This window comes from Brassica napus, assembly GCF_020379485.1.
Source record: "Brassica napus cultivar Da-Ae chromosome A1 unlocalized genomic scaffold, Da-Ae chrA01_Random_33, whole genome shotgun sequence".
Taxonomy (NCBI): domain Eukaryota; kingdom Viridiplantae; phylum Streptophyta; class Magnoliopsida; order Brassicales; family Brassicaceae; genus Brassica; species Brassica napus.
Window position 1 is genome coordinate 35,460 of NW_026013918.1, and position 12,605 is coordinate 48,064.

General features: G+C 33.4%; 1 pseudogene; it reads right to left on the reverse strand.

Annotated features, from left to right (window-relative positions):
- Window positions 1-7,319: 7,319 nt before the first annotated feature.
- On the reverse strand, window positions 7,320-9,598 carry LOC125593905 (annotated as a pseudogene).
- Between the last annotated feature and the right edge of the window lie 3,007 nt (window positions 9,599-12,605).

Sequence of the window (12,605 nt, forward strand, 5' to 3'; positions counted from 1 at the left end):
TAATCTGCATTTTTTTCCATTCATCTTTAATATGCTGAATAAATAGACTGCATTTTTATCTGCATGTAGAAACACTTTATATGTAAAATATATTGTCTGCAAACACATCATAAAAAGAGGCTGATCAAAAATAGAGGCCCAATGGGTGATATTTTTGTTTTTTTTCTCTTTTTTTTTTCCCTATAAATACTACACACAACTTCATTTCTTTATTTACAAACTTAAAAGTTCTATAATATTAAAAAAAAACCTTTATATGTTTACTTGACATATTCATATTTAACATAATTTTCTGTAAGAAGTATTTTACACTTTATTTTAGTATACTATATAATATATAAATATACTAATTAATATAACTAGAACATAACAAAAAATATGAAACTGAAACTACACCAAAATTTACAAAAACTGAACGGGTACTCTTTCTAAATTTGAAAAATAAAATTGATCAACCCGCTGAATTACTTGAATATTTGTCGGGCATATACGGTTTTAAATCGAACTTTCATGGATTTTTTGTTTTCATTTTTTTTTGCTTTAAACTCGAAGTAAATTGGAACTATTTTTAAGGGAAAATTAAATGTTACCACTTTCATGTTACCACTTTTTTATTTTTACCACAACTAAAGAGACATTTTGAAAAATATCTTCTTCATTAAGTAGCAAGACTCTTATGACCTTGTTATTTATATATATAATAAATTATTATTTAAATAAAAAATTAAAAATTAAAATTAAAAATTATAAATTATAAAAAAAAGAAAAAATAAAAAAAAAGTAAATTTTTTTTATGTTTTCGAATTATACTTTTTCAAATTTGAACTTTTTTATAAAATTTTTTTGAAACTTTTTTTTTATTTGAATTTTTTTATTTTTTTTTCAAATTTCTTTTTGAAAAACGAAACTTATGTTTGAAACTATATTTTCAAATTTTAATTATTTTTTTAAGTATTTATTTATATATTTATTAGAATCCTAAATTTCACATTGCAAAAACCCTACCCCACCCCTCAACTCTAAACCCTAAATCTAAATTAGTTAACCTAAGGGTATAATTGTCTTTTACCCTTCATTAAAAGTGAGAGTAAAAGTGGTTAGTGTAAATATGAAAAGTGATATTATGAATGTGCTATTTGTGGCAATTTCCCTATTTTTAATTCGGCTATGTTTTGGGTTTAATAAAAAAACTAACATGAGTCCGACATTGATTATTCGAACCTACAAATACTACACATAACTTCACTTTTTCATTCATAAACCACACAATTCTTTTAAATATTAAGTTTTTGGTTGATTTGTTTTAGTTTTAATATTTATGAATTTAAGATATTTTTTTTTAAAAAAATATGTAAAATGATATATTCTTATATATATATATATATATACTAAATTCTATAGTTTTTCTTTAACGCATATATCTATACACTTGCCAAAAATCAGATTTGAGTTAAACCGGTAAATCCAATCAAAACCGGTCAAACGTAAATCCAATCAAACCGGTCAAACTCATTAAAAGAAGTGATATGGTTCGATGTTAAAGGCCGTTTTCCGAAATTCAAGTTACAAAAATTACAAATTCTAAAAAAATAAAAAAACCTCATGTTTTTTTTAATATCTATCTAAAATAAATTAGCTTTCATTATATTTTTATATTATTTAAAAAAATTATTTTATTTTCATATCTTTTTTAGATTCTAACAATGGTATAAATATTATAAAAATAATTTTACAGATATGCATATATATATGTAGTTACTTAATTTAAAATTAACTTAAAATATAAGATTTGGTTGAACCGGTATGACCATTGACCCAGTTGCAATGCTGAGTCAATGGCCAATCTGAATTTCAAAACATTGCATTCAATAAAATATGATAATTCGGTAAATTAGTTTAACGAGTTTAATCTGCATTTGTTATGTGTGATCTGCGTGATCTGCATGATTTGTTCTGTTTGATTTGCATTATCGGTTGATCTGCATATTTTGATTTGTATTACCCATTCGAAGCTTTAACCTGCTGGACAAAAAAGTAACTCATTAATTAACTGCATACAGTACTTCTTTATTTTATTAACTAGGACAGGCTCGCGTTACGCGCATAATTCAATGTATCGGTTATTATGAAATATATAATTTTGTGTAAATTTTCTTCTATGTTCAGTTGGTTGTAAGTGTGATTATGTTAAAGAATGAGATTGAGTTTTCGATTACCAGAATTCTTTTTTTTATGTCAGAATATCCAATACTGTGAAAAATAAAGTTTTAACTTTGAGGTAATCTTAGTCATTAAGAATATATTTTGTAGTTGTTTAGGACAATGTCATTGCTACTATTAGTACTTGTTGTTTTTTTTTTTACTTATGTTATATTTGAGGATATATTTTTTGCTTTATGTTATGTCAGTAATTTGCTAGAGATAAACTAAAGCAAATGTACAACACACCAATTAACGGAGGAATAGTATGCTTTGATGATTATATATTTATACTTACATAAAATTTTAAATTGGCTATAGAATATATGCACAAACAGAACATATACGACCATATATTATTCTGTACAAAAATTATAAATCAGCAAAATACATATTAAACTAACTATTATTTTAAAATTATTTTATTACGCTATAGTACAGGTTAGTTAATAGAATAACTATACATGCTTTTTGATATTTGTATTAAAATTCTTTGTAAATCTAAAATATGAATATATTAACATCTCAAATGATAGTAAAAGAAGACCTTTCTTATAAATTATTTCATCTAATCTTTAATATTAAAATTAAGATATATCTACTATAAAAAAGTGATAAAAATATTTCTGAAGTCCAAAACAAATTTATAAATAAATAAGTAAAATAATTAATGTACACAAATTTAAATTTTTTTAAAACTAAAATTATCTAGTTTGTGGATATAAATATAATTTCTATCTAAATATTTTTTGAGGATAATATTGCACTCTAACTAAACCCAGTTAATATGAATTGCACTCGCATCCGAAATGTGCAATTTTCATATATATTTTTTTAGTTTCAAATCATAATAATCCCCGTATATACACTACATCTATTTATTACTAATATTTTTCTTTCCCTCAAACTAAAAACTAAAACATATTATAAGCACATTTATTTTCCTTTTTAGTCTAATCCACTATTACAATATATAACAGAAATCAAGCACTATTTTGTATCTGTAAACATACGTGTTTAATATATATGCCTAAACATCCTATACAATCAATACAACAAACATATAATTACTAAATAATAATACCTTTTCAGTGATCAAAAAAAAAACAACTTTTGGATGTTTTAAAGATACATAAGCAGAACCACCTGATGTTAGGCGGCGTCGGTAATGTTAGATGCGCTCGTGACTGAGCAATGATGACGACGTCCTATGTTACTCCCACTATCTTCCTGCAAGTCCAGCATTTCCTCTGTTTATCTCTTGACCATAATTATCAGGATATGTAGTGGCTGTGATGGATCTCTCTATATACATATAAGTGCTTATTGATGTGCATTAAGGTGTCAGTTACAAACTACTTGTATGTATAGAAATGCGAAGAGATGGTTTTGAATGCAGGGACACGTGGCGCGACGACGGCCTTTGACTTTCTGACATGGCATCCTATGTGGATAGTCTAGGAGTGAAGAAAACTCTTATTTTCTGTGCGGCGTGTCTGTGTGTTTAGACACGTGTCGCCTTCTGAAAAGAATATTTCTGACGTGGCGCTCTCACAGGAGAGTAGCTCTACTTATATTATTAGATATAGATAGATAGATATAGATAGATAGATTCATTTTTTGTTCTGCTTTTAATTTATGAATGGGGATTAATTGCAATCTTTCCTTCATTTTTATTTGTTCTGCATTTCTCATGATTCTCTTCTGCTCTACTATCAGACCCTTAATATAAGATATTTATTGGTGGATTCACGATATCCTATTTGGGACCTCTAAAGAAGCTTTTGAAAACACATACACGTGTTTGTTAGTCCTATGAGCAAATATTATGGACATTGCGAATGATAAAATAAAAACCAATAATGTGAATTTTTTTTTTTGTAACTGATATAATGTGAAAATTTTCCAGAATGAAAAATGAGAACATGAAGGGTGGTCGCCATTATAAAGCCTAAACTATCTAAATTTGATGTATGCTATCTCGAAGTTTCCAACTAATAAGAATCCTAATGAACATAAATATGGATAAAAGCCTAGTAGAAATTACTTGTTTTTTCCGTTAAAATTCTCTATCTGTAAGATTTCGATCACCAAATCATATATATTAGATCCAGACATCCAGTTATATGAGTTGAAAAAGCACTATCTCGTTAAAAAGTTCTATCCAAGGGGTGCTTCGTTTTGCCTTCATTACTTGGTTAGCAATTTGGGATAGGCTTGCAACTGGAGTTAGAATGACACAGTGGGGAGTAGTACAAGCTGTGTGTTTGGGAGAGCCGAATGAGTCCAAAGAGCATCTCTTTTTTGCATGTCCATACACCTTCACTGTATGGTTGGCAGTTGTGGTAGATTTGTTGGGGTAAATGCTGATCTAATTGGGAGATGACACTAAACTGGCTGGTGGAGCACAATTATAATAAACTGACATTCATATTACTGAGGTTGGTGTTTCAAACCTCTATATACTATCTTTAGAATGAAAGAAATGATAGGAGGCATACTGGGAAGTTGAAACTGGTCGCCAGTTGACTAAAACTGCCAGAAATAGGATTATGTCAACCGGTACTTTGAGAAACCCATGCTTCTAGGACTGCTTCAAAGATGGTTCAGAGGACACTAGCTCATTGGTATAGGCTTAGAGCATAGCTTCATTCTTATGATTCTTTGTACATAAACCTTCATTTTTCCATAATATATATTTAACATTTTACAAAAAAAGTTCTACAATACCTCCTCGACAGAGTTTATTGATATCCTTTTCGTGTTGAAGGCTCGTGTTATCAACGTCGTATTGAGCCCACTTGCCTGTAAAAAATGTCTTAAGAGAGGTGTCTTTAAGTTTAAAGTAACAAAAATTGTGAGCTAATCAACTTTGGAGTCACGGCTGGACCGGTATGACCGGCCGGTCCGGTCCAGTTTTTAAAACACTGATTATAATTATTAATTTAGAAACACTTATTTAATGATAACTTGATTATTATGTTGAGGTGTATATACACCACATATTTTCATACATTTCTTATTAATGTTTTAATTACTCAAAAAATTACACCTAATGTTATTGTATATTTTTTTGTGGACGACTAGTTATGTTTATGCTTTCATTAAACAAAGATATGAAACTATTTAAGAGAAAATTTGGATATATTCCTATATAAGATTTTATTTTCACAATTGTTTTTTAATTTTAAAAACTACACTTTTTTATTAAGTAAAATGACTAAATTATCCAAGTTAAATATTAATAATTTGCAATATTTTATATATAAACCAAACAAATTCAACCAGAAGAGATTTATATTTCCCTTTTTGAATAATAGTCAAAGTTTTTAAAAGTGCTTCTTATGTCTTCTACTTCTTTTAGTTTTTCTTTTTCTTCTTCCTCGCTTTTTTTTATTTCTCCATTTTATGTATCATATTTGTTCTTCCTTCGTATTCTCCAATTTGTGTGGTAATTGTATCTTCTATTCTTTATGTTCAAATCTCATCAACATTTTATGATTTCAAAGTTACATTACTCAATTCAGTTCTCTCATGATTTTAAAATTAAATCAATTGTTTCTAATTGTGTGTATTTTATTTTAACATGCCTTGTCGATTGTTTAAATGTTGCTAAAGACATCAATTTTTAACTATATCATATATTAACAATCACGATAGAAGATGAAAGCATAGCTGAAAACAATGAAAGTTTGGAGGTATAGATATTTTCAAACTCAATGAAATTACTCAAACATTACTCAAAATTGCTCAAAATAGAATTTAGAATCAATAACTTGAATAACAGTGGTTTATGTTTAGATTTTAGTTCCATTAACATACATGATTGAATAACACTCCTAAGACTTTTCATTTACAATCCATTCTTCGTTCAAACAAAATATGGTACACATTTAAGACCCGAGTTAAAGTCTTGCCTCTTGAGTTCAGTACCGGTTTGACTATGTTTTGCAACGGGAGGAAATTAGGGTTTGCTGTGAGGAGGAGCGCCAACAAGGAGAGGAGAGTGATGTTAAAGAAGTTGGAGTTGATGACTCTTGGTGCGGGCGTGTTGCCATCTGGATTCGGGGTCGGGTGAATCATATCTTGATGAGGTTATGTATATGAGGTCCACTATGAGCATGTTGTTGTAGCTATGAATATGAGTCGTTAACCACAGGAGCTGAACAAAGAGTTATTGAGAAAACTTGAAGTGCAGGCACAACGGTTAGAGCTCAGAATATGGCAATAGACTATGATTCACCCGCAAAGCAGTCGATTCTCATGTTGTTCAGAGAGACCACCAATTGCAGAAGGACAAGCAAGCTTCTCTAATGCGTACGACTTGATCAGCTAGCTTGCCTTTCTTGCCCTTCTTGCTATCCTGACACAGCCATGAACCGCTATTGTGGTTTCGTCTCCTTTCATCTTGGAAGAATTCATTTTGCTATTTGATCCCAAAAGAAAATTGAGGGCTTGATTAGGCTTGAGCAAAATCAAGACGACAGCATATAGTGAGTGATAACAGACCCTGAAAAGAATAATTCCAACACGAATGTTTGAACAAAGAGAGTGCCATTTTTGTTGTATATTTACTCGATTTTTTTTTGTAATTTGTTTATTATATAGCCAAGGTGTGTTAGAAACATGAAATGTAATAGAATGGTGTATATTTCCCCATATGATGTTAGTAGCGGTTCACATATTAAAATGGAAGTGTCAAACATACCCACACAAAGTGAAAGCCATAAATAAATATGAAATATTTAGATCTCTTGGATAATGGCTAAACCGGTTATGGACCGTCTATTTCAAAATCTATTTCAGGTAACCTTCAGTAAAATCCATGTTTCTAATACCACCCATACTCAAATTGGTTATAACTTTGATCAATTACTCATAACCGAAATTAATAGTCATTCGGTTTGATACAAATCGAACCGGTACTAGAAATTTGGTCTGTTTCGTCTCAGCAAATCTGCTTTTATTTGCAACACCACAATCAAACTTACAGAATCAAACTCTCGAAACAGCTAATGATGATCAGTCTTAAGATAAATCCAAAAGCTAACAATGATACTAAAGAATCCAATAGCAAGCCTTAAGAGTTTTTCCCCTCAAGAACAAACACTACTTTTTCGCTTACTCATCAGTCACGCATCCAGCTGAAGCCGATTGCACGTTCTTGATGTACTGTTTTCAGAATAGATATCATCCAGTTAGCAAATGATAAAGAACATACAATACAAAGTGGTGGTTTTCACTAATATACCTTGTATAGAACTCCGCGGTTAACCTTGTATGCAGGAGCAGTCCATTTCCTTTTACGCTCATTCATTTCTTCGGGTGAGACTTGTGTGTCTATTCTCTTCTTTCCTATGTCAATTGTGATTATGTCTCCGTTCTTTACCAGACCTATTGGACCACCCTCCTGAACATCCCAAGAAAGCTTTCAACATTACCATCTTCACATTTATTTAAGATTGCAAAAACCAGAGAGAGAGCCAGTCAAGAGACCTGAGCTTCAGGGCAAATGTGGCCAACAACAAAACCGTGTGAGCCACCAGAGAACCTACCATCAGTCAGCAATGCACATTCCTGAAAAATAAAAGCATTGCCATATCTCAGTTACTCAACTCATAACAAAGAAAAACGAGTTTCTATATACTTAGAATATAGAAACTGATAAAAAAAAAGGTAGTAGTACCTTTCCAAGACCGGCACCCATTATCGCACTAGTTGGTGTCAACATCTCAGGCATGCCTGGACCTCCTTTAGGACCCTCTCCTCTGATAACAACCACTGTTCCCTGTAACAAAACGACATATATATACATCTCAGGCAGCAGATATTAGAAAGTAAAACTACTCCATTATCAGAAGGCAATTACTTTAAAGCTCATCGGGTCTGCTGATATAGCAGCCAGCATAGATTCCTCTCCTTCAAATACAAGTGCGGGGCCTTAAAAACAAAACAGTTCCATTGTATAAGCCCTCTAAGTTGATAAGAGTATTTAACTAGAAAGAGCAAATGAACATTTACCAGAGAAATATAACCCTTCTTTGCCAGTAATCTTTGCTACAGAACCCTCTGGTGCAAGGTCTCCTCTCAATATTTGGATGTGTCCAGTCTCTTTGATTGGGTTTGAAACAGGTCTAATTATAACCTGGTGGACATTGTAAGAAATAAATCAAGCATCCATTATAATCAAGAAGAATTAGTTCATGGATTCTGTCTGATGAAATAACCAGTAACATAAGCTTTACCTGATTTTCTGGTAAGCGAGGGACGTTTTCTAAATTTTGAGCTAAAGTCTGCCCTGTGACTGGTAGCAGAAGACACAAAAAGAACAATTAGGTAATCAGTTTTACAAGCAATCCAAAATGTTAATATCAAGTTTTCTACAAAGTTAACCTGTGATACAATCCCCATCCATAAAACCAGCTTCTAATAGATAACGAAGAACAGCTGGTGTACCTCCAATCTGTGGATCAAAACAACACCAACAAAATGATCAAAGGAATACAAATTTGACTTATAAGCAAAACGCCAAAGATGCACGCACCTTATGTATATCTTCCATAACATATTTCCCACTTGGTTTAAGGTCTGCTAGAAACGGAACAGCATCGCTAACCTTCTGAAAATCGTCAAGAGTCAGCTCCAAACCCACAGACCTGGCAATAGCAATAAGATGCAGTACAGCATTGGTGATCCACCAAGAGCCATGACAGTAATCGCATTACGAAGTGATTTTGGAGTGATAATGTCACGGGGCTTCAATTCCATCTTTAGCAATTCTACAAGATACTTTCCAGCTAACCGGCACTCGTCCAGTTCAACGGGTCTTCAGCAGGTATCGAAGAGCTTCATAAATGACAAAAAAAAAACAGATTAAGATTTCCATTTAAGCATAAATATAGGAGAAGAATGTATGATCTTAAAGAGTAACCTGTAAGAAGAGACATTCCCATAGCTTCGATTGCAGAAGCCATGGTATTAGCTGTGTACATGCCACCACAAGCTCCAGCTCCAGGACAAGCATTATGAAGGACAGTCTTTCTCTGCTCATCGCTTATGGAGCCACCAACAAATTCTCCATAACTCTGAAAATACAAAATTGATTACAAAAAAACATAAACACATAATTGTAAGCCCTCAAACTAGCCACAAGAAAGAAGAAAACGAAACCTGGAAAGCAGATACTATGTCATATGTCTTCTCTTCAAAGTGTCCAGGCTGCAACAAAAATCAAAAGTGAACAATGGATCCAACTAATCAATAAGGAGACTTGATAAAGATGGTACCTTGATGGTTCCACCATAAACCATAATCCCAGGTCTGTTAAGCCTTCCCATGGCCATAATTGTTCCAGGCATCTAGACACAATAAGAGCAAACCAATCACATAACAATAACACACAAGAGGAGTGATGATTAAAAAGAAAAAGCTCACATTTTTAATCACACCAGGATAGAGATGTTGGCATCATACCACTGAGCACTCATCACAGTCTCGATACTATCAGCAATCAGTCTCTAGACTGCAAACTGAAACACATCCCTCTCGTCCCCATCGAGATAGCATCACTCACCCCGATCGTGTTGAACCTAAACCCGACCATCCCAGCTCCCTCCACTCCTCCTTCACCGCCTCCGACAGCTTCAGCAGATGCATATTGCACGTGTTCCCTTCGTACCAGACCGACGATATCCCGATCTGGGGCTTCAGCAGATCGCCGTCGGACAAGCCCACGCCGTGGAGGATGGCTTGCGACCCGCCTTGGACTTGGGCTCCGTGATTCTCGAGCTGTACTTGTTGAGCTTCTTGGAGAGTCTGTGAGGGGAGGAGGTGAAGGGTCGGCGGTTACGGGTTGGACGGAGCAGGAGATGGTTGATCGGCGGCGGCGGCGAGAGTCGTGGGCATTTTGTGAAGGGAAGAGAGGTTTACAGGGGAAAAGAGTGGCGCGTGGTGAGAGGATAGTGGCGTGCATTGCGGCGCGTGCGTGGTCGGAAGGGTTTAAGAAAGGAGAGAAGCGTGAAGTTTGAAACTTGCGGGTTGCGGCGACCTGTAGTGGGTGTGATGCTACCAAATGCTCCATTCAGATACGACAAAAAAAAAGAGTGAGAGAAAGTGGGCTTCCCCGGTTTGGTTTAAGATGATTTGTAGTAAATGAAAACTGTGTTGAAAATAACTGAAATTAAACTGGAACTAAATACAAAACTGTTAGTCACCTTAAACATCTAAAACGACCACGTTTTATAAACATTTCAAAGTCGCAGCTATTATGCTCCACTACCACTATTTCTCCTGATGTTCTTTATGCTGTGGAGGCAAAGACAGTGTGGTTTGCTGTGGGATTTGGCAAAGGGACGAAGCTTTTGCTCGCTTGAAGCTAGCTCTATGATCCCAATAGGTATTGGCTATGTGTTACTGACTAGTGGCGGAGGTTTCATTTTGATATGTTTCAAAGTAAAAATTTCTCTTACCCGAGAGTATCGTCACTGACATGTTCAGTTTTGGACAGTTTCGTATGATGATTCTCTGTTTTACTTGAATGATTCTGAGGATGAAACAAGGAAACCTCTTTATCTCCTAATTCTAGATTTTGATCATGTGAAGTATTGATATATTCATAAATTTTGTTTTATCCCAAATTCCCAAAATCATCAAGCCCTCGAAACATGGCTTTAAAACCCCAACCTGAATGACAACCAACTAGTAATCAAGCAGCAGCAACAGTGAAGTGGCAACCACAACCACATGTAAGTTATGTTTAGCACTGCTCATTCTTCTTGGTTATACTGATGGCCACTAGCTATATGTTTCAAGTGAAAGAAACACAAACATTACACCATTCGAAAGTGTTATATCAAGAACACAACCCAAAACGGGGGAAAAAAGAGGAAGAGACCAGCTGAGTAGTGCTATCAACAAACAGTGTAAGCCGCTACTGAAGGATTTGTATGTATGAGATTTGCTTCTAAGAAAAACGGAATACAGAAACAACCCAGAATGTAAGTAAAACTTAAATTTTGAATGCAGATGTGGCTGGTAATTATATTGAAGGTGTCTCCTATAAATTTATGGGGCTCACAAGTTACAACAAAGCTTGAAGACTCTCTCATCTGTCTGGCCAGATTTGAACGTTTCCTTTTGATAGTAAGTTTGGTAATTTGGGAAGTTTCAAAATTATCCAACTACTCATCCCCAAATTAGTAATCAATGCGTAATGCTTAAATAAACAAAGAAGTATAGTAACATAACCACAATAGGAAAGCACTACTGTTTCGAATGCTAAGAAAACAAAATTGTATTTAAAATGGACTACTACCTTTATAAACAGGAAAATAATCAAATATCACAAAGTAGCAGATCTTTGAAGAAATATAACTATACATCTCTCCGAAATTTTGACGACATAACTTATACATGTTTTCCAATTTGATCATATGCCAAATTGGATAGAAGTAGAGCTAGACGATGTGTTTTTGTTTTCAGGACTTTTTGCAGCTCACACAAAACGACATAGTATCTTCTATTTAACACTTATACTTAACAAATCCCAGTTATTTATGATCTATGAGTACATTTTAGTAAAGCATGAAATTTGCATTTGCTGCATTCATCTGCTGGAGCGATTGTCTAGATGAATCCTGAAGTTATGTGTTTGCATTCCATTATCAAATTGCTTGATGTTTTCTTATTAGACTCAAAATTTTAGTTTTTCCTCTATATGAATCTGGATGAGTATATGTATGACATGCCCTTTCTTCCGCTGGAGCTATTTAGTAACTTAATTTAACATTGTTTCCTTACCGGGGGACTTGTATCTGTTGACATTAGTTTGGAAGACTAATAAGGTTTGGATGTTTGTCTTACCATTGCATTACTTCCTTGCAAAGATCTAATTTTTTAACATCATTTTCTCTTTTTTATGTTTCACTATTTTTATTATCTTAAAAGTTCAGATACTCATACAGACTCTACCGTTGGAGCTGCTCTAAGTATTGTTGTCGCCCTAATTGTATATAATCTATGCTCTGGTGCCTAGAGGTTTTGCTTTATGAGCTTTAACCTAGCGATAGCCAGGGCCGGGATGAATGATGAATACACTTTTATGGGGTATTTCATGTTTATGAGAGAAAACTCTTTCCATTTAGTTGATACAAAAAAAAAAAGAGAACTGCTAAAATCATTTTTTTTGTTTCTACACGGAATAAAATCATCCATGCTGCCTATTTATATATTTGATCAAATAGTTTTAACTCTGCGATAGAAGTATGTGTATATATATATATATATACACTAGGACATGTCCGCTCTACGAGCGAATTCAGTGTATCAGTTTTTTATGAAAATATAAATTTGTGTAATTTTCTTCTATGTTCAGTTGGTAGTAAGTGTGATTATGTTAAGAGAATGAG